Source organism: Coptis chinensis, chromosome 3, assembly GCF_015680905.1.
Source record: "Coptis chinensis isolate HL-2020 chromosome 3, ASM1568090v1, whole genome shotgun sequence".
Lineage (NCBI taxonomy): Eukaryota > Viridiplantae > Streptophyta > Magnoliopsida > Ranunculales > Ranunculaceae > Coptis > Coptis chinensis.
The window spans coordinates 85,077,993-85,101,951 of NC_141458.1; the positions used below are offsets into that span (position 1 = coordinate 85,077,993).

The following is a 23,959-nucleotide window of genomic DNA, read 5'->3' on the forward strand; positions in this document are numbered from 1 at the left end:
TGATACCTCGTAAACTTCTCCTTCTTCTACTTCTTCTTCATCTTGGTTATGATTTTTCAAACCTTCTTGTAACTTGATGTACCTATCAACTCGAGCGTACAGCTCGGCCAACGTTTATGGCTGTTCTTTCAGGAGTGACCTAGTGAGCGCAGTGTTGCGGGTGCGGCAGGCGTTTGTGAAAGCCACCGCGGCGAATGACTCTTTGAGGCCACTCTCCATGTCTAACAATTTGGTTTTGAACCGACTTAAGAAGGAGCGAAAGGTTTCCTCCTTGCCGAGTGTAAGCTGAAAGAGTGAATTGAGATCGCCCTTCTTACGTCTGTTATGGACGTATTGGCTTGCGAACAAGTCGGTGAGCTGTTCGAAGTTCTTTATCGAGTCGGCCTCGAGGGAGAAGAACCAGTCGAGTGGGCCATCTTTTAGACTAGCGGGAAATAGTCTGCAATGAAGGTGGTCGAACTCTGGTGCACTGTAGAGTGCTAGACTTTGAACATACCGAGCTATATGCTGGGCTGGGCATGTACATCCATCTGTACATTGGGAACCGTGGGTTGGACGAAATCTGGAGGAGAGATCTTCGAGTAGCTCAACAAACAAATGGAGATGCGGTAGGTTTTCAAAGCATCTTCTCGCACTATCGGTGGAGTCTTTCTTTATTGCATTTTTGTTGAGCCTTTGGCTTAGCTCGTTGATCTGTTGGCTGACGTTGATGACGTCGTCCTCAGCAGTGGCACCTAGTGGGTTCTGTGTATCCACTTGTGCTCGTAGTGTGACGTTTTCTGCACGAAATGAGCTATTTGCTTTCGTTCGCGGCCTAATTATCCTGCTAGCATGTGGAGTTGAGCTTCGAAGCTTGCCATGCTTCGTGGGCTTGAGAGTTTTGGTTACTGATTTGTTTGGAAGTGGTTTGGTTTCTCAAGTAATCGAGACCACAGACGGCGCCAATGTAAAGGTGTGGTTTAGGTTTCCCTTACAAACAGTCAATGGGAGACTGGAATAGGTTATTGGATGGACCGAGTTCGTCTTGAGAGCGAACTGCCTACGTATCTGGCTCTTGGGTTTTTTGGGGGAGAGCAGAATCAGGTCTGGAGTAGTTCATTGGAGAGGCATTTATAGATCTTCAGAGTGTATCCTTGCCCACCACATGTAAAGGGTACCCCAAACGAGGGGTGGAGATCAGGGTAACATGTGAGAACTGTCCTCATAGGTCTGCTGTAATGATATTGAGTGTCAGTCTGTATAAGTAGCTTGCGGCCGTGACCAGTGGCTGACGGCCAAGATGTGTGCAAGTACACCTTTAGTCATGATTGCTTCTGGAAGGGGTATCTGAGTCACTTTCCTAGCGTAGTTCGTGTGATACTGCGACCTGTTAGTGTCGTTCTATTAGCTCATGGATGCGACCTGGATCCACAGGTCGATGTGTCATTTCCACCATGTTATGCGCGTGCTGGATAGAGAATATCACTCCCCTACAAATACCATCTAAAAATTGGAGCATCCAACTCAACACCAGGGTAGCCTCAGAGCATCCCCAATGGTACAGTCAAATTTGAGTGTGCCACATGGACTGCTCTTCATGATTATTAGTAGTAAAAGCACCGAACTCAAATCAACCCCAAATAGAAAGATTTAGTCAAATTCATTTTTGATCACCACGCAGTGAAAGACCAGCAGTACAGTGTCATTAGCCGCATGGTGATGTGGTGAATTTTTCAAATTGGCAATATCTTGACTATTGGAAAGTACTTCATTTGCCATTAAGCCACCTTGCACTTGCCCTATAACAAGTCAGCTAAAATTCAAAAAACTCAAAACATTGGTAATTTTTGGGGGTTTAAATGTGACTTGATTGCGGTTTTGAGTGGTAAAAGAAGCCACTGGCAGAGCTCTCAAGATCTTAAATGTTATGCTGGTATCTTCTAGGCCCTTTGGTATGGCCACGTCTATTACGTGCGATGATGGTGCATCTAGAAAAAATCCTTGGATATCTGGTGGGTGCTATCACTACATGAATGCTAGCTTCGTTCAGAGACTACATGGGGATGTTCTTGCTGGTCCTGTGAAGAACTTAGGGATTCAAACAAATTAATTAGTTGAGTGTGTGGCTATACAATAGAAACTGTTGGAGTGTGAAATTGAGCATGCATGGTTGGGTCTACTTGTGGATTGAAAACACTTCTCTTCACTCATTTGGCAAAAACAAGCTGCCTTGATGCAAAGAAAAACTGCAAGCAATATATGGATGATCCAGAGCCAATTTCATAGGAGTAAACACTGTTGCAGACAAATCAACTAAGTTTGGAGCGACAGTGACAAACAACGATATATTTTGTGATCCAAGGGAGACCTACATATGGCTGAACCGATGGGAAGTACCTGATCAAATCTACTATAATCTGATGGGTCCGTAGTCTGGGAGTTCCCATATTGATGAAAATTGTGCTTGTTTTTTGAATATTTTGCAGGGAAGTGTATTATATAAACACTACGCCGTGTAGTTTTTGATGTAACGACTCACAGTTCCCCCTGTTTCACATTTGTATTGCTGGCATAGCCAAAAGAAACTGTGACATAATATCTGTATCTATGATTAGTGAAATCAAATCAAAAAAGAAAAGTTCATTATAAATGTTATAAAAATTTAATTAAAAAACCCAAATAGCCATCAGATATATAAACATTATGTCAGTCGCTTACCTGTTCCAGGATTACCAAGAAAGGCCATATGAGGAGACTTGGTGCACCAACATTCTTCCCAAGATCCCTACGCTTTTTATCCAACAGCATTCCCTTGGCCCACTTTCTGAATTGTACTTTGAGATCATTCAATCCTACTAGTCTTGATAATTCCTTTTCGAATTCAGCCCATCATGTCCATCATGTCTTTCTTTTTATCCGGAAACTCGTCTGACTTCGCTGTTGTTTTTGTCTGAGAGAGAGGAGGGATCGAGGGATCTGGATTTCCATAAAAATGCTAAATCCATTACATTACGTTTTATCATCGTCACATTTACAAAGAGAAACAGACTAAAACTTGCAATAGAATTCCTTAACCTAATCATTATGCATCTCTTGGTAGTATCCGTAGATCAAACAATGCCAAATTTTTTGCCAGCACATTAGTGGTTCTATAAAACCTTTAGACACTAATAATTCCAGACACTATATTTCAAAGTGCCTAGAAACTGTGGAGTGGCTCACATTATATAGATGATCAGTGTGTTAGTAACACTAATCCTGAAATACCACACGAGGAATTGAATCTATGATGTGATAGATTTCAGTTAATTTGAATAATTTGAATCATATCGGACGTACATGAAGTCATAAATCAGTGTTCCTAACTTCCTATAACTTTTAACAACAAAAAAGAACAAAATATGATCTGATGCCGCATCTCAAATGTACTTAAGTATGTCGCAGTTTATGAAGTCAGTTAAGCAAGAACATCATCAGCACTTTCAAGTACAGTTATTTTATCTTTCAAATCTAAAACCACAAGATCATAGAAGTATAGAGTGAGCCACGCAACTGCACTACTCCAAATTTTTATGCCTTGTTAGGATAACTTGTAATTCAAGTATGCTTAAATTTCAATTTCATTATAGGCACAGCATGAGATTCTCTGAGATGGGAAGAAATACATATTGGACTCAGGAGAGTGTGCCATGTCACTTACCTGCTCCAGGATTACCAACAGACGCCATTTAAGGGGGTCTTTGAGCACCAACCTGGAGCCCAGGAGCCCTATGCATCATCACATCCCATATCATTCTGTCAACAATATTGTTCTGAGTTGCATCTAAAGGTAATCAACATAATCGACAGGAACAGAAGAAAATCATTGGACTGTCAAAACAACATTGTTACTTGCATCAAGCAAAACCAAACTTAAGAATGTCGTGTACTGACTTCTTGATCCATATACCTGACCATGACACTCGGAATTCCAACCATACATGCTAATATTCAAAACTTACTAAGACTAGCTAGCTTTCCAATAAGTTTTTGAAACTCTAGAAAATATTCCATTATACAGCACTATATATTTTTGAATCACATATGAGAAGGTAGAGACAACATGTCACCGGCCTGTACGTTTCCAATCTCTTTATATTAACCATCAAATTATTAATTAAAAAAACATATATATCACTGATGACTACTTACTTAACTATCAACATGCCTATCACTCATGCGGAAATTCTGCCTTGATGAATCTTTCGAAATTTGGGTCATAAAGGATGATTAGAGGCTGCTTTAAGGCATATTTTCGTCAAAACCCGTTGTGTATACTTTTCCTCAAAACAGCCTAAAAAAATATACTTTCTAATCTCATTCTATTTCTATTTCTATTTCCAACACTTTTATAGCTTGTGTATTTCGATTACATCTTGGGCTTAGGTCCAGTGATAGTAGGCATATCAATACAAGTCTTTATACATAATTAACTACACTAGCTTTAACGAATAGTGCATATCTCGTCTTCGGAACAGTTTCAAATCTCTTTTGAACTATCTCAATTGGTTCATTTGGGATCAATGGAACAGCCCCATAAGTACAAAGTAGTTTTTGAACAGCTTCATCAGGGACCATGTGACATTCCTTAAGCACACACAGTGTATATATTGTCTTCAGAAGTGTTCACGTTCTCTTTAAAGTTCTATATTATATCTATTGCTTCTTTTGGAATCAACGGAAAAACCCAACCATTGCTACTTACACTCTTGCTGTCACGTCAGTATCCTTCCTTAATCGTTCTTTCTTGCATCCTTTAAACAAACAGAGAGATACAGAAAGAGAACATTCACAAAGAAATTCAAATAATGAGAAGAAGCGAAAATTAATTACTGATAAGTATAACAAAATGTATTAATCATCCCCGTTATTGAGCTGGTATAGAAAATTTTATATATTTAATAACCCTGGCCAGGTGATAGACGAAATGTACATTGCTATTTATTTCTAAGATGCATACAGATATTTAAGGCCTGCAGGAACTGACATTCAGACAGACACACGGTGATGGTAACAGTTGGAGACGTTGTTCTGAACTTGGTGGCATCTGATATTGATGCTTGCTTGGAAGAGCTTCTTAGTGATTGTATCCCATGTGAATTTCAAGCACAGACCAGCAATGAGGCAAATGTGATTCTGACTGCTGTGGTAAATGCTCCTTGGCAGAGAGTTAAACCATTAACCATCTATCCCCAGATTTGTGCTACCATCAAGTGGCACATAAGCAATATGATTATATGAGTGCAAAGGTGAGGCAGCAAGCAGAGTCTAAAGGATAGCCGTTGTCATGAAGCGGTGTAGGTCATCTGGGGGTTGCCTTTTTTTAGCGCTTGGGAATAGAGTACCCTCACGTGTTGCCATCCCTGATAGTAAATGAATATCGTGTGCCAGAGCAGAATGTGCAGAATGGTGTTTTGAAGTAACGTCTTAGCAACCGAGTTGATGATATTTGTATGAGGCTCAATCATGTTGACATCTTCGCTTCTTCAAGTATTTCTTCAGCTTTTTGGTGTGGAAGTTGCATTCTCTTTTTTTTTTGTACTAACAAAATTTTCTTATATCTTTTCGTATTAGCATGGTCAGAAACATTTACTGTGTATTTCTGACTTCTGTTCATTTGTACTATCAAAATTTGAGGTGATCATTGATTTGAGGTGTGGACATGTCATATGCATATATGATTCCTTTGTACTTGCCAGATTAATACACATCTGTGCGTCTTAAACCTCACGTAAAGATACTACAAAACTAACAAAAGGCAGTGCTACAGAATGTTCCACAGTGCTGAATTGTTACAAGCTACATGGTTGATTAGGTGACTCGGGGCAAATGCAGTACGTTCACTCGCAGATAAGAATTATCCAACATGCATGATTTCAGGCTAGTGCATAACAATCACAGATAGCATACTATAACTATATCTAAATTATCCTCTAAAGAAATCATTAGACCGGCTGAATGTAAAGCAGAGTCATTGTAATATAGTGGAATGGGTATTGAAATTGCTTTAAAAAATGTGCTTCAGTGATGTTTTCGAGTTTAAATTGAGGGAAAAAAGAAAAATGGAAAAAGAGAATGTATTATGAAACAAAGTTTCTGATCTTAATGGTTGAAATGGTTTATTTATTTTGAAAAATTATCTCGGCGCAAATAAAATAGTACAAACAATACTATCATAGGAATGTTGAGTCATTGCCTGCTGAATCCAACGATATCTGAAAGGGTAGAACATTAGCCCAGAGCCCCAGACCAAACTGAAGAAAAAGATAAACCTCACTGGCCAATGGCCATAGCAAGATTACTACGAACAGCCATGTTCAACACAGTCCCTCACCTTGTCCACAAGAGAATATATGGGGACCTTCTAGAAAATCTACGCACTAAAGTCAGTCGTGATGCATCATGCATCATTGCATCCTACTCACTTTTGGATTTTTTCTTTGGACTTTTTCTTTTGTGAAAGTGATTTGAGACCTCGTTTTAGATCTTCAAGGGCAATCGTAAGTACATCATCTAGAATTACATTGTCAACTTCAAGCCGAAGATCCACATTCTCCTTTGCATTCACGAGCATTGGATCTACTAGACCACCATTTACTTCATTTCTTTGTTTTTTGGTTGTTTCCCTTTCTATCAGCTTTTTAATGGCATTCACACTACATGATGGGTGCAACTTAAACCCAAACCAAGGACTGTCCTCGGTTTGATTATTCATCTTGATATGGACAATCTCAGCTAGATTTTATTTCACAACTATAGTCACGAAACTCAAAAAACTTGGTAATTCTTCTCTTAAATCCCTCGTTTGAGGAGATCACACGCTCCATTGGCTCAGTATAACCAGCAAATATGACTGCAATTTTCCCGCTATCCATTACAGACATGATTTCCTCCAATGCTTCCAATCCAAAATCTTTGTAAGTTTCCCTTGGCTGAGGTAACATCAACCTATAAGCTTCATCTTCAAAAACAATTCCTCCCTCTGCTTCTTCTATCTGTCGTTTATGTGTACTCAGCTAATTAAAGAATTGCTCTAGTATATATACTAAAGAATGAACAAACTAACAAAAACACACAACATATTCCACGTACCTTTTTACTTGTCTTTGGTCCAGTATGACCAATATATTCCCCTACAAGATCAGTCCTTTGCACTTCTGTTACTTTGTCTTTGGGTAAAATTTCAAGCATATGGAGTAGTCTTCCAAGAATTCGAGCTATCGTCGTTTTTCCTGTAGAAACAATATTATATTCCTGCATTAGTGTATGTACGTGATAGTAAAATCATTCATGTATCATCATAAGGTGACTTATCAGATATAGTAAAGTACGTAATCCCTCGTTTCAGGGAAAGTCAGTTTTCTAATAATAAGTTTAGTGTGAGCAAAGGTACGTCTGAGATGCCATCGTTCCAGGATAATCATACGATGACTTATCAGATATGCTTGTAGTGGAGTTGTGATGTTGTTGTAATTGTAACTTGTAAGTGTAGTCTGGGATGTAAGAGGGGGAGGGTGGGACATCATCTACATGTAAACTTAGACAATCCAACCTGGATACGGCAATAGTAAGAGTAGGGCTCACTCTAGGAACTGCCAACATACAAAAACAGATGGAAACTAAACAAACAAGAGTCGCCTTACTCCTGCAGTCCTGCCTAGTTAATTTTGCGGAAAAATCAACTTATTTCCATTTTTCAACGTATTAATTTGTTGATGAATTACATATCGTAAGGAGATATATCTCAACCTATCTCAAATAAGTAAAATGTGATTACCGAATGAAATGTGGTACTCAAATGACTATGATTTCAAACCGATCAGATAGTGATCGAACGTGAAAGCAATCTGATTTCCTAAAAAAAAATCAGATAGTGGAATCTCGCTTGTTTCTTTTCTTGAAGTAGTTAAGTTCTATCTTTAGAACGTTGGTTGCGGGTAAGAACAGACTCAAAACCTTTCCTTTATGGGGGAGTTTTGAAAGCAGCTAGGGGTTGTGAGATTTCTCATCTTAGAACATGGATATCTTGGAGTTCGAATGTATACCCGTGGCAAGGGTGCCTGATAGAACCCAAGTAACTGCAGGAGCACAAACAGCAGTTGAAGCAACAACCACAACTCAGGTTGTCTTGGTTAATGGAGGTGCACCCAAAGCCACATACGCAGACAAAGCTAAGAGTCGTATGAATCAAACAGTGGACTTGGCATCGCTGCCATATCCAAGCAAAAGAGGTGAAACCCCATCAATTAAATTGCCAGTGGGGGCTGTTGCGAAAGGATTAGAGGCATGTAAACATGCTTTGAATTGGTGGCTCGCTTGGACACGAAGATTCTCAAGATGGAGAGTATTCGTCATGAAGCAAATACAAACTGGGGACTTAGCGAACCAGTAAAAATCTCTCCCTTGGGTAAGGGCTATATTATTTTTTGATTTCTTAATGAGGATGATATGAACAAAGTAAGCTTCGGGGGCCTTGGTATCTGGGTAATCAATTACTCAGAGTCTCCAAATGGACTCCAAATTTTGCTCCTGGGACACCTAGGCATTCTTCAGCTCTAGTGTGGGTGAAATTCCCTAGACTCAGCTTCGAGTATTGGGAGGTAGAAACTCTAATGACAATGGGAAGAGCTCTAGGAGGTCCAATCTGAGTTGATAGGAACTCTCTTGAAAGAGACAATGGGTGCTATGCTAGTGTTTTGGTAGACATCGATCTTTCAAAACCTATTCCAGATAAAATTATGGTTGAGGTTAGCGAAACTTTTGAGTTCTCACAAGAGGTTCGACTGGGGACCTTACCCAAATTTTGTAGTCACTGCAAAATTGTTGGACATATTGTAACTGAATGCAGACAATTGAAGAAGGATTTGGAAACGGCTCCTATCACAAGCAAGGAGAAAGAGGGGGTCACAAGAGCAACAGACACAACTAATGCTTGGTGGAGACAAAAGAATAAGCAAGCGGAAGGAACAAATGCAGAGAGAGCAGGAGTTTTAGTATAACAAAATCGAGCCTCTGAAGCTGTTGTAGAGAGAGTTGAAGCTACTATTGATATAGCAGTTAACGAACTTTTTCAAGAATTGAAGCAGCAGCCCAAGTTATGGAGGAGTCAGAATCAGAACATGACAAGTACTGCAGACAATGAAGTTTTCTATGGTGTCGACAAGAGTGTGGATGGTGATGTTGACAATGGAGAGGATCCAGGAGTAGACAACATCATTGCAGAGGAAGGGAGAGAGGTTATAGTTGTCGAGGATAAGTCCAACTCTTTGGAAGCAAATGAGGGGGGTATTGATTTGGCTAGCGGTGAGAATAACAGTGATGGCGAGGAAGAAATGGGAAGATCTCCAACTTTCAACAGAGCTCCTAACTTAGTATCCCTTGATAAAGGCACTACAGTTGAGAGCTTGAATAGGCGAGTAGACTCCTATTCATCCGGCCACAAGATATGTAGAGCAATCCTCTTCCACTACTAGAGATGGAAACAGGCTCAAAATATTGAATGAGACAAATTCACTGCTAAGAACGGTTAATTGGGCTGACCTTGTAGATGATGATGATAATGCCGAGGATGGTGAAGAACCATGGCAGACGATAGCAAAGAAAAAGTATAAGGTTGCAAGAGCACATTGATGATGAGGATAACTCAGAGGATGGTGATGAGCCATGGCAGATTCAGAAGAAGAAAGGAAGGAAGACAAAGGGGAAAAGTGTGGATTTGACTCCTCTTCCACCCAGGGATAGAAACATTCCAGCAAGATATAAATGAATTACTTTTACTGGAAACACACATGGTTTAGAAAGTTGAATGAAGGTTTTATCACCTTCATGGAATATATCCAGCACGGGAGGTGCTTAATCCTAACCTTATTATTATATATAATATATTTTTTGGATTCAAAGTGGGAACTTAATCCAGCCGGGAGGTGCTTAATCCCTATATTGACCTTATTATTATATATAATTATTTTTAAATAAAAAATATTCTTTTTTTTTTTTTTTTTGCAAATAAAAACATAACTAACATACTTGCCTGCAAAAAAAAATAAAAAACATAACTAACATACAAGATTAATAAATTAACAAACTCTGAGGTCAATATAGCTATAAGCGAGAGAAATATTATAATATATGCCACAACACAGTTTCATAACAAAGAACCTAGAGACGAAGGGACATACCAGAAATAGATCCATATTATAAAGTCTTCAATCCCACATAAGTTTCTATACTTAAAGATTCTTAGTTAGGATAGATTTTATCTTAGGATTTCCTTGATTTTAGGTTCTTTGATTTGATAGCATCTATCAGTGTTTTTGCTCCTGCTATGAGTCTGTTTTGGTCCTCTCGACCAACTTCTTCAAGTTGCTTGATCCCAAGAATTCCAGCATGAGACTTTGGGCTCTCTCTGTGTAATATACATGCCATACTGTAGACAAACTTAGGACATGTTCTAGTCTGCAGAGATGCTAAGAAGTCACTATCGAATATCCTCCCATATTTCCACATTTGTCTCTTATGGTTCTCATCGGTGTTCTTCATCAACTTGAATGCCTCAATGAGACCTGTGATTTGTGGGCGAAAACGATGAGCATACATGACTCCAAGGAGAGTTGAGGGTGTGCAGTTCATTACCATACAGATCTCGTAACAGCATGCATTCCTGTATGGGAGAGATGGATATCATATAAATACCTTTGCAAGCTTCCTGTATGTACCACAGTACTGGTACCCCTACGAACGACCATCATTGGGTACCACTATAAGAGCCGCCCACTAATGAGGCGGGCTTGCTTGCCCGCTACTGTGGCAGCCCCGCTTGTCTACTAATGTGGCATTCGGGCATGCCCTCTATTGGAGCAATGACACTGCCCACTAATATGACACCTAAGTTATATATATATAGCAGGTCCGGAGATATGTCAAGGGATTTTTTCCATATGAAGCTTTTGGAAAGATTTCATACAAAGAGGGAAATATCTCGTCAAATAAGAAAAGGGTATTTTTAGCAATAAGATTCCTATAAATACCTAACAATCATTTCAAACAAAGAACTACGTGCATTTTTTAAGACTTGATTCCAGAGAACAATTTGGATATGTAGGCAGCCATTGGTGGTACAGTCTCTTTCACTCTCTATCAACCTCTCCAACAAGATCATTGGTGTGTTTGTGTGAGTCATCACCCAAACATAATTGGCGCCGTCCGTGGTCCTTATTGACGGGCCCTCTTCCACGTTCCTTCTTCCAAACACCATTAATGGCAAAAACTACAAGGTCTCAGGCAAACAAGAATGCAAGAACACAACAACAACAAGAAGACGAAAATCCGGAAATATTAATCAATCAGGAGGTGATAGAACAACCGGCTGCAACAGATCTGCAAGATCAGCCTTTTAAACTCCAAGTGCCACGACAACCCAGATCTAGACGTCCGACATCTCAAGCTCCAGTAACTCACCTTCAAGATCTAGACGTTACAAATGCAAACGAAGTAGATCCGGAAAACATGGAGATAGGAGATGAAGACATGCCGTTAGAAGTACTGCGTCAGAGGTTCAGAAGAGAGAAGGAGCATAGCAACTACTTGCAGAAGCAACTGGACAAAGGAAAGCAAGTACAAAGGGATGACGCCGATCTTTGCATCTTCCACACAAAGAAGAGCTCCCAGATCCGGTGAAAATCGGAGTGTATCCAACCGACTACAATTTAATTACGGTACATCCCGTCCATTGGAAACTGTCCCTGAGCATCGTCACCCAAGGTCAAGCAGACATTCATCCCATTCAAGAAGACGATCCAGATCTCGAAATACCAACAACACTAGGCGTATAAGTGGTCATAACATGACAAAATCATTGAATGTTGATCATAGCGTATCGAAAGGTGGACAACATCCACCATAAGGCGAAATCTTTGGGCGCCAAGATCGGGACCTCGAGAGGCAATTGCAACATGACCTTAGACATGGCTTGAATGCGACAAACCGATATAGACAGGTTAACGACGGTCAGCCCAGAATATGGCCACACCAAAGAAATGGGTCCCCAGTTCGACAGCCTAGCCCATTTTATCGGCACAGGTCTCGCAGCCCAAGGAACCAGCCAAATATAGAAGCAAGCAATAACTGGAGGCGACAACCGTGAGATGCAACGTAGTGAAGTTACTCCTCAAGTCGTAAATCTAGAAGCCACAGGTGCACCATTCACGGAACAACAAATCAAAGACATCATCAAGAAAACAATGACTAATGTGGGTGTCACTGAAGCACGATGGAAAGACCTTGCAGTAAATGAAGATGTCGTCGGGAGATTTCTCTAAAAATACAAAATGCAGAGCATCATAAATGATTCAAACAATTAGACCTTCCTACGTTCAACGAAGCAGGAGGAGACCCAAACGATCATGTTATGGAGCTTAAAAGCAGGGTAATTCTATGGTGCAAAGATGACCCCCTACTGTGCAAACTTTTTCCGTCTACGTTAAAAGGAAAAGCTCTACGTTGGCTTTCCGGCTTGCGACTCAATCTATCGAAGTCATTTCAGAATTAGCAAAACCGGTTCACGATCGGTTTAAGCATAATTGGACACGCCCTAAGGATGTCAACATCTTGCTCAACACCAAGCAAACAAAAGGATAAAGCATTGGCAAAGTTCGTAATTCGTTTCCGCCAAGTGCAAGCAGAGGTCACCGATGTCCCTGACGTAATGATCATTCATGCATTCAAGGAAGGAGTCCATTTCGATAAAAATGGAATTTACAACTCCCTTGTACGGGACCCCCCACAATCAAAATCCGATTTGTTTGCACGAACACAGCAGTTCATTAACGTGGAGGAAGATGTTAGATCAAAAGCCTCAATAGACAAAGACTTCCGGAGTAAAGACTCAAACGAAGGTAAAGGCAAATAGAAGCAAAACATATCGGAAGGACCACAACAGAAGTCAGAATACAACAAGGTTAACACAGTTCGTGAGGAAATGAAGCTCACTCCATTAAATGCCAAGTACAATGTGATATATGAAAAGATCAAGGGACGCAACTTACTTTTTTCACCACTACCCTTGCCTGAAAACACTAAGTCTACACGTGACAAAAATCTTTGGTGTCACTTCCACAATGATTTCGGCCATGAAACAGGAGAGTGCAGATCCCTCAAGGGAAAAATACAGAGGCTAGTCGACAAGGGACAATTAGATGAGTTTGTGCTTTCAAAAATGGTGAAGCAAAATGTAGCAATGACTAGCCACAATGTCATACTAGCTGGTCATGCCAAAATCAATGATGTTTCACGAACAAGGCAAAAGTGTGAACAACGAGCAAAGTTTGGTTTCTTATGGGAATTTTATCACGTCAATAACATTGATTTTGTTGAAGGAATTCGTTCAGTCCGTGGTACTTGGCCAATCACCTAAAAACAAAACGTCAATAACCAGAATATATAGATAATTCACAAGATAGTGATTATGCAGGCGCACCCTTCGTGTTCCATACATATAATCCTATTCGGGACACGGGTTGCATAAGGGTTCCAATTTCCACGTACTAAGAAACAGTACTTATCCCAGTTTCGGTACCCCTTCGGTAATCCTTTAAACTTCATCTCTGGATATGCCCATTCCATATGAAACATCAAGGACCCATCTTCTTCTGTATAGCGTTGAGGCCGTACCAAGAGCAGTAATTCATCTGCCCCGAAGGGACACCGGTATACTTCGACCAAAGTGCGTGTCCTCGCGAAGACCAACCATAACGACATAGACACTTGAATTAGTGGAATGCACCACACAGATAGAACTTGAGACACCTCCTTGTCAAGAGGTATCATCAACCCATACTCCAGCTATGCAAAAGTCACCACTAATTCCCCCTCCTTCACCGGGTGTCCTTTGTCATATTCTGAAAGCTGCTCAATGCCAAAGTTCTTCAAGAGGAACATGCTTGTGAGTTCATCGGAGGTTGTACTACGAGCAATTTTGTTAGTTGGAAAGGCGGTACGCTCTATCCATCTGCGTTGCAACGTCTCGCCAGCGAAACTCATCATCGTCCACCCCACCGCGTATTGCCACCAACTTTAGCCTTCATCTCACCACCGTTTTCTTTCCCATTCACCATATCGCCCTGAGATATATGAAACCTTAAATACTTGGAACGGGTAGCACTTAATTTTCAAAGAGTACAAAATAACATTACCTTCTTATAGGCAGGTAACCACAATTCGATTTCCCAATTCAAAGGTCGGTAGATTCTTTTTTCTATTTTCATGAATATCTCTTTCTGTATCAAAAGGCCAAAGCTTGCAAGTACCCACATCTCAACTCTATGTTTGCAAACCCCAACCGATCCTTGTCACACCTTCTTTTTCCGGTCACAATTGTTTTAGATTCATTCCTTCTTAATTAAACAAACACTTATCAAACTTATTAGTGTGACGTGCATGTTCCCTAATTTGATTTGCCGTCATCTTTATTTCCATGGGTCCAATTAGCAATCATATGCCGTCATTTACTAAATTACCCTTACTAATGTAATTAATTGCACATGGTCAAAGTCACTGAGTTTACTGGATCCGAGTTACCCGCTAGGTCAGTCGATCTCACGATTACAAAGCATTCTAAGTTAAGTTAACTTTAACTAAGTTATTCGCATGGCATCACAGAAATTTCGATCACACTATTTCATTTTTTTTATAGTAATATGATGTCTATTATTCGCCGCAAAGAACGAATTCCATCCAAACAAAGAGGGGGGGGTATGTATGTACCCGCGATCTTGGTACCCTACGAACGACCATCATTGGGTACCACTATAAGATCCGCCCACTAATGAGGCGGGCTTGTTTGCCTGCTACTGTGGCAGTCCCGCTTGTCTACTAATGTGGCATTCGGGCATGCCCTCTATTGGAGCAATGACACTGCCCACTAATATGACACCCAAGTTATATATAGCAGGTCCGGAGATATGTCAAGGGATTTTTTCCATATGAAGCTTTTGGAAAGATTTCATACAAAGAGGGAAACATCTCGTCAAATAAGGAAAAGGTATTTTTAGCAATAAGATTCCTATAAATACCCAACAATCATTTCAAACAAAGAACTACGTGTATTTTTTTTTGAGGCTTAATTCCATAGAACAATTTGGATACATAGGCAGCCATTGGTGGTACAGTCTCTTTCACTCTCTATCAACCTCTCCAACAAGATCATTGGTGTGTTTGTGTGAGTCATCACCCAAACACTTCCAACATCTCCATCCCCATTCCCATTGTACAAAAATCTGTATAGAGTTGCTCTCATGAGCTCAGAGATAGAGAAATGGTCGTGTATTCTCTTAATCACATCTGTTTGAGGGATAGAACTTCCTATATGGGACTAGGATTTTTCATAATTTTTTGCAGATCTAGTAAACAACTTTAACATTGAAGCAGCCAAATAAGAATACCCTCGAGCGATTATGTAGGTTGTATGCTTGTACTGGATGATTCGGCTACTGTCTTATCTAAGATGCCTATTTCCATATCAGTAAGCATAGCTAAAGAGTCTGAATCTGGCATTAGTCTTGTTGTCTTTCCCAATCCAGGTTTTTTAATCCGACATGATATTGTGAGACTCCGAAAGAGAGTGTTCGGAATACTTCTCTTCCAAGTTGAATAATATTAACATCTGGAAGCCTTCCAAGGATTAAAGCTTCATGATGTCTCCAACTGTCGTCTGGGAAATCGCTCTTAGATGTATACGTAATGTAGCTGGAAGCTCTGGTATGTTGAATCTAATCTTGGATAATTTCTCTTCCAGATCTTTCGTATTGGTGGTTGGGTTGAAGATGAGGGAGTATTGGCAATACTGTTTTTGTGTAGTTCCCAGAAGCGAGCAATCGGATCATCCATCGTGGGTTGATTATTCATCTCCGTGATCTCTATGGGTTGATTGGCCGAAATTTTAATATATAAGGACGTAGCCTACAATCAAGGAACCTAACTATTCTCTCCGTACAATTATATTATATTACAACTATTACGAAGATAAAATCTACCCTAACTAAGAAATATCCTACAAAGCCCGATAAAAAAAACCGGAAATAACCGGTTACACCTTTTCCAGCTACCTTCTTTACGTTACATCCTTCGTCTCCGTCTCCATCTCCTCCACTCCACCAAATTGTGTGAATTTCTTCGCCTTGGCTCCCGAGACTGTCTTGTGTTCTCCCTCTTGATCTCTCATCCTCACTTCAACTTTCACCGTCAATCTCATATAAACAATTTCTAATTTGTTTTGTATTGCTTTGATTTTACTACTCTCTTCTTAAATTTTCATTCTCATTGTTGAGTTACCGGAGAATTTCAAACCGGTAAGTAAACAATGCATATGGCTCACTTAAGCTGTGATCGGAAGACAAGTAGAACTAATACACACAAAGGGAGAAATATAAAGCACCTTGTTTTTCGATACTAACAATGTGGAGAGTGTAAAACATTTTCTGTTTTGTGTTGTCTGTTCTATGGGCTAAAAATCCTATGCATGTAGGCATCTTTAAAGGGATTTCTTAATTCCCTTTATAGGAGTGTTTTTTGTATGCACTCGCTACCTGCATAAGCAAGGTGTTCACTTGGTTAAACAGGGCCTCGAGATTTTGGGGAGAGCCAAGGGAGCTCAGAGAGCTAGGAAATTGGTTAAACCTACAGTCGTCTTTATTGAAGTAAATATATTGATTGTCTTTGCTTGTACTTTCCCTTTCTTGTAGTGGCGTTGTATGTATAGACAAATGATTTGGGTTGTAAACCCTTGTGCTTGGTTAGCCAGTAGCTGAGATGACATAGAATATATGTTCAACAGCAGTCAGCAGCTCAGTTGTTTTATCTCTCAGTCGAGGTGCTACTGTGGTCATTGATAATTTTTTTGGTTTTCATACCATTATACTTGGTAACATAACTAGATATAAAATATGTGATGTTCTCAGCCTCTCTCACATAGCGTGTAGAAATCGTGTAAAACGTGTGTAGGAATTAGGAATCTTCTCATACAAAGAGTGTATTAATTATATTAATTGCTTGGTTTTCTAGCAACTAGTTTCTTTGGTGGTGTCTGACAAATGATTTTATTAGGATTTGATTTATATCAACAAATGGTTCTTAGTTTGAGGTTCGGTTCATTGACTATATTCACTTAGATATGTATGTTGTCCATGAGGCAAGTTTAGATATAGCTAGACCAGTTATAGATGTCTTATCTTAATCTGCACTAGGTTTGGCTACAAGTAATTGAAAGGATTGGCCAATGTTTTGTCACTGCAAGGTTGGATTTTGATTAGGTAAAAATCCAACCTTCAGTTTACTCTAATTGTCAATACTTATATTAACTAGTTAAACATGTCATGTAGTTAGCTAACCTTGTACCAATGAGAGAGTTTTCTTCTTAAGGAGATCTTTGATGACCAGTAATTTGATATAGAAATAATTTTATTTATTTATTGTTGCTTATGAATTAGGATGTTTGCAATTGCTAACTCATTCTTCTTCCGCTTCAACTTTAGAAAATAGATTAGTCAATACTAATCTTTTTTCATGATACTGATTATTGATATAAATGTGACTTTAGTAGTCACATAACTGTGACTTTAGTAGTCACGCTTAAAACCTTCAACTTTACTGTGCTATTCAACAAGTCCATTTTTAACTAAATGTAGGCATGTCTATAGATTATCATTCCCACTTAGCTCGGTAATTTATGTGCTACATGTTATGTCTTCCTGGTGCTTGTTATATATGCCTTGCTTGGTGCTAAATCATGGGTGGATTGTTGTTGGAAAATGAAGTTATTCTAGTTCTCTATCTATTGATTGAACTTTTGTTATATGTAATAATACTTGTTTTTTTTCCTATTTATTATGTAGCAATGTCTCGAACAAAGAATTTAGCGAAAAATTTCTACACGGGTGCTAAGAAGTTGTTTGGGGAGGGGGGAGTAGTAGTTCAAGTCGCTATGAGCACACGAGAAAAAGAGATAATGGGAAAATAACACCTCGGCATCAGTCCGTAAAGGGGATCGAAAAGCGGATGATCCCAGCAATGTAGTTGTAAGTGGTGCAGAGTTAAAAAAGAAAAAGAGAAGAAAGGGAAGTATCCCGAGTGATATAAGCGATAGTGATATGGATAGTGATTTTAATATAGATTTATATGAAGATGTAGATTTAGAAGATGTAAATATAGATCGTGGGAAGAGTGTAGTTGTAGATGATGATGATGATGAAGAAGAGGATGGTGAAGAAGATGACGAAGAAATGGTTGATGATGGAGAATAGGAGGGTGATGATGAAAAGGAAGGTGAGGAGGAGGATGATGATGTTGAGGTATCCCTTGTACCTCCACAGGCTATTATGAAAAAGTCTAAGAATGACTTGGAGTTCCAAAGAAGAAATTATGGAGGTGGCCCTTATGGGACAAATCATTTTGTATGAATATGCGATGCACGTGGCTCACGATGTTTGAGAGGGGCAGGTAATATCATATAGTATCTATTAGTATTTAAGTTTTTTATTATAAAACCTTGTGCATACATTAATACTGAGTTTTTGTTGTTTTAGGCAGATCGATGAGCGTTGAAGTGCAATGAGCACTTATCCAAGTTGGTACAATGGGATATCGTCGTAGAGTGTTCAGATTGCTCAAATTTTCATGAGGAACTTCAAAGGACAGACTTATGTGCTTTAGTATTCAGTGTATATAGGCATCAGGATCCTGTGTTGGTCTCTGCGTTTGTAGACAGGTGGCATCTAGAGACCAACACCTTCCATATGTCGTGGGGTGAGATGACAATCACGTTGGACGATGTTTCCCAAGTCCTGGGAGTTCCGATCATAGGCAAAACAGTAACTGAGGACATTGATTTGAGTCTGGAACAGACAAATTAAGAAACTCCTCCATAGAGATCTTTGCATACCCATGGACAAGATAGATGCAGAGACGAAAGTCAATAAGTTCACTTCTAGAGTTATAATGGATTTCTTGTTGAAGTAGTTTGCTGGGAAGATGACGGATGAAGATTTACGTGATGGAAGTGGGGTTGTTGTGAAAAAGTTGCCAACCCAAAAAGAGTTGCAGTTTGCAGTGAAAGCTTATCTCTTATTTTTCTTTGGATGTACCGCCTTCACCAACACGTCTGGAAGTGCAGTTCATGTTTGTTATCTGAGGTTGCTTTTGAAATTTAACGAGATCAGAGACTACGCGTGGGGTGCAGCCTTACTGGCATACTTGTACAGGGGTCTTAGGACTGCGACAAGTGCCAAGGTGAAGGGTGTTTCAGGCTATTTAACTCTCCTACATGTATGAGTATTTTCGTTTTTCTTTTCATTGTTAATTGTATTAATCTATTAGAATATTAACTGGGTGTCTATATATATTAATCTAGACATGGATCTATGAGTACTTTCAGAGGTTCAGACCATTCCCAAACTTGAATAATAACTTGAGCATGTTGCGTACTCATAGACACTTAGTTACTCAGTTGAGTTATGCTAACACAACAAAAGCATTTAAGTATACTCGAGCGATACTTGATGATTTGACTTATTCCGATGTAAGTATTTGGGTTTGTAAATAATTATATTTATTAATTGATTATTGGAGTACGTAGTTAGTGATTGATTTCCTCAATCATATGTTATTTGACAGGTTGAATGATATCCCTATGATAATGTTCAAGCCATATGGGCGGTGGATGAAATAGCTTTTTTCGAGGGATTTATATGTTTTCTTAATGTTGTGGAGCATTACAATGTTTCTAGGGTTATGCGTCAGTTGGGACATGTTCAGTTTGTACCCTTAGATCCCCCAAGACCAAAGATCTCGACAAGAACCCAGCTTTCTGGACGCGGCTACGACGTAAAATATAGTATTGCGCATGCCTACTGGGGTAGATGGCAAAATCACGTGATACAACCCCAAAATCGATGACCTACTGCTACTTATCCATGGGAGTGTGAGAATAGGTATATGTATTGGTACGAAAAGCAAACTCATATTCGAATGATTAACCGTGATCTTCCTATTCACTTATCCCTACAGAGTCGTCCATATCATAATATGGTGAATTAATATACAAACTTTAGTTTATTTTTTTCTTTTCTTTTGGTCTTTTGGAAATCTTTTGGAAATGTATATATATATACTAATGTAGTTTTGCATTTTAATTTTGGCAGCACCCTATCATCGATGAAACTACTCGCTTGCTCCAGAGAGGCTTGTAATTGGATGGGGCTGCGATTCCAGAGGAAGCACGAGGACGAGTTCATGAATGCATATAATTTGACCCAGTGCAAGTTCTTTGGTGGATGATATTGCGCTGATTGATACATCTTAGATAGGAATTTGGTTGTGTTGACATGTATTCGGTGTTTAATGTATTATGAGAATTGATATATATAATTGTAGATCTTGATGTATTTTTAAGTTCGAAACGGACGTCTTCGTATTTGTCTTAATCTTTATTGGTTGTTTTGGATTTGTCTTGATTTTTATAGTAAATTGGTTGTTTTGGATTTGTCTTGATTTTTATAGTAAATTGGTTGTTTTGGATTTGTCTTGATTTTTATAGTTAATTGGTTGTTTTGGATTTGACAAGGTGTATATGATTTTGTTTGGATATGAAAGTTTCTAAAACAAAATAAATTTTGCCAAATTTTTGTCCCGAACGACGTGGCCACATCACGGAATGAACTCCCCAACGATCTGATGGGATCGTTCGAGAGCCAAAATTCCAGGAGTAGCATGTTTGTGGTCTCAAACGATCTCACCGCATTGATGCTCTTTAGTTCCAAACGATGTGACCGTATCGATTCTCTTTAGTTCCAAACGATGTGACCACATCGATAAGCTTTAGTTCCAAACAATGTGACTACGTCGATGGGCTTTAGTTCCGAACGATGTGACCACATCGATGGGATTTAGATGGGTTTTAGTTTGAAATTTTGTTACTTTTTGAACAAATGAACTGATATTTGTGCCCATGACAATCCCGTCTATGATGATAACTTTTGGAAAAGTCTGAGCCAACTTAACACCCTCTGGATGTGGCCATAGCAACCCCGTTATCTCATCTGTATTCGTATCCTCTCTCACCTCCTCAAAATAATGGTTTTTTGCTAACATCTCATGCAATCTCTGCATTTGCGTGCGACCGTTCATATTCAACGTCCTCACCTTGTGCCTCACATTATAAACTTGATATATGCTGGATAGGTTTTCATGATACCTATTTCTGATGGACTTCAAAACTTCTTTAGGCTTAACTGAATTTTGAGTCATCTCTGACAAGTACTCGAATTGTGAAACGGTCAGCCGAGTAGCAAATGCATGTCCTTCAAGGGTCTTCGCCAGTGGATGGTTGTGAATACCATTAACAACAACAATTTTCCAACTATCCACAGTGCTGCGTTAGAAACAACATCTTAACTTAAATGGATATCCACATTTTACTGTTCCCGTATTTCTCTTATTAGCCTTATCTTGACCTACCTTTTTGTGTGAACGATATATACCCGAACTCTCACAAGTTAAATCCAGCCTTGGTACTCGGTTCCCGTTAGCATACTGTGACTTCCCAATTACCACAACCATATTACATTGTTTTCCCCGAGTAGTTGCCCAACCAATTATCTCATTATGTGTATGAAATACCTAAAGATATGAAAAAAACAACAATCAATACACTAATATAATTTCATTTAGAAAATTGATAAGCACCAAAACTGCATTATAAAAACCTGTAGAGACATAATATTTCAGTCAATTTTGTGCTTAATAATCATGAAATAATTGCATTTTCGTCTTTTTTGCAAGTTGGAGCAACTAATGTAAAAATTATGATAAAGCCAGCATTTAAGCACGGAATAGGGAGTATACACATGCCTTCCGATCAAGCCCATGTGAAGCCTAACAAATCCGGACTAAAGCCCAAAGACTCAAATAGTACATAATCGGTCGAAATGGGATTATGTGTAAAAGCGTCAAACTTCGAAGCTCATATATCTTGAACCGGGGACTCGAATGCGACGAGTGAGTCGCTCCGACGATTAGTCTAATTTAACTCTACGATAGCGTGGGAAGTTGTAAAAATGCCAAAAGACTAGGGATCCTTTGGATTACTACACGTGGACCCACTAGGCGGGCCCATAAGATTTGATGAGTCATCATGCAAGTAAAGACAAAGGTGCAAATAATTTGTGCAAATTTGACACCTTGCATGAAGTTAATGAGTTGGTTGGATTTAGGTGATGTTTATCTAAAAAAATGAAAGGTGTCAAATGGGGGTTAGTTGTGGATAAGTGAAAAATAAATGAGAGGAGAGTGTTTCACGTGGGAGAAGAAAAAAAGGCTCTCTTATGTAAAGGGGGGTTGATTTTGGGAGTGGGCTAGCTTTTACTTCCTTGACTTTTACTTTTCATTTACTTCCATGTCTTTACTTTTAGTTTTTAGTTTTAAGAAAAAAAGCTTGTAACTTGCTACACCTTCTAGTTCTTGAATAAAAACTTCTGTCTTCCTTAGGTAATTAGTTGGCTTTGTATTCATTTCTTCTTTCTATCTCTTTTTACTTATCTTACTTGTAGTTTTAATCAAATCCTATGATCATGAGCTAAAACTCTCCGAAGGGGAGGGTTAATGATGCTCATGTAAGGATCATGCTACAAATTTAGGATTCCAAATCACTACTTAAAAGACTTAGATTCTATTTTTCATCATGTCCCAAAATGACAGAGATTGACAAATATCTTATCAAATGTTGTAAAGTAGAACTAGGAGATGAAATATCATTTCAATTCCACATGCTAGGATGATATGTTTAGAGATAGGTATATTATATTAGGGATTTGAGATGGTAGTGACCTGTTTCTAAAAGACTTGTAGCTAGGCCTTACATGAGTAGGATTAATCCTTCCTTATCTTTCTCTCTCTTTCATTTAACTACAAAACAAACTTACAAATTTTAGATAACTTGTGTTAAAAAAAAAATCTATCTATCAAATCCTTCTCACTTAGTTCTCCAAGGTGTAGATTTCAGTTGTGATCATTTAGATTCTTGTCTTAGAAGTTGGAACGAAATCTCTACTCGAACTAGATTGGCATTCTAAAAGAAAAAACAGTGAGTAAGAAATTATTGAGTTTTAGCACGTAGTAAGTAAATTTATAAAAACACTTAAAAGTGCTAAGATCAAAAATAAAAACAAATAAAATCAATGCCTAATCTGTACCTCATCTGTAGTAAATATTTATATTGTATCAATTGAAAGCGGTTGAACATCATCCACGTCATTCAAGTTTTAAGGTTCTCGGAATCCCGCAAAGGATTCTGCATGAAGAATAATTGTTAAGTGATGTATTATACAAATGGTTTTTTATACAATTTTATTAGAATTGTAATTACGTACGATATCGATTTGGTGAAATTTCATTTCATTATGATAATTTTTTTGTCATTCGATGTGACTAGGTCGTTTGGGACTCACCCAATTCGATGTAGTCATATCGTTTAGACTGAAGTTAATCGATGTAGTTGGGTTGTTTGGGACTCATAGTTATCAATATGACCGGGTCGTTCGAGATGCCCAATTTTGATGTGGTGGGGTCATTGGGGATTCGGGTTACATGAAAAATCTAAAAATTTAGCTAGGTTTACTTTATGTCCCTCAGGATTTCTTCCCATCTTCGTATAATCTTCGGCTTCACTTCCCCATTGCAACTTCTTCACTTTGAATATTTTTCCTTATTTGGCCATTTTCCATTCCTCTCGTTTCTTCATTTTCTCTCATGTGTTCATTAAATGGTTCATCTTCGTGTTTTAAAAAGCTCGGGTATTCCATTTTATTGCTTTCAAAGTTCCTCCACTTAGAGTATAGTTTAGGAATTAAGAATGAGGGAGAAGAAAAAGAAATCCAGGTTACGATTTTTTTTGTGA

General features: G+C 38.8%; 1 pseudogene across 1 annotated transcript; it reads right to left on the bottom strand.

Annotated features, from left to right (window-relative positions):
* Positions 1-6,439: 6,439 nt before the first annotated feature.
* On the bottom strand, positions 6,440-10,332 carry LOC147511241 (uncharacterized; annotated as a pseudogene). Its single transcript, XR_015219285.1, has 3 exons — positions 10,197-10,332; positions 7,111-7,250; positions 6,440-7,013 (listed from the first exon to the last, which is right to left on the bottom strand). The product of XR_015219285.1 is annotated as an uncharacterized LOC147511241 (transcript).
* Between the last annotated feature and the right edge of the window lie 13,627 nt (positions 10,333-23,959).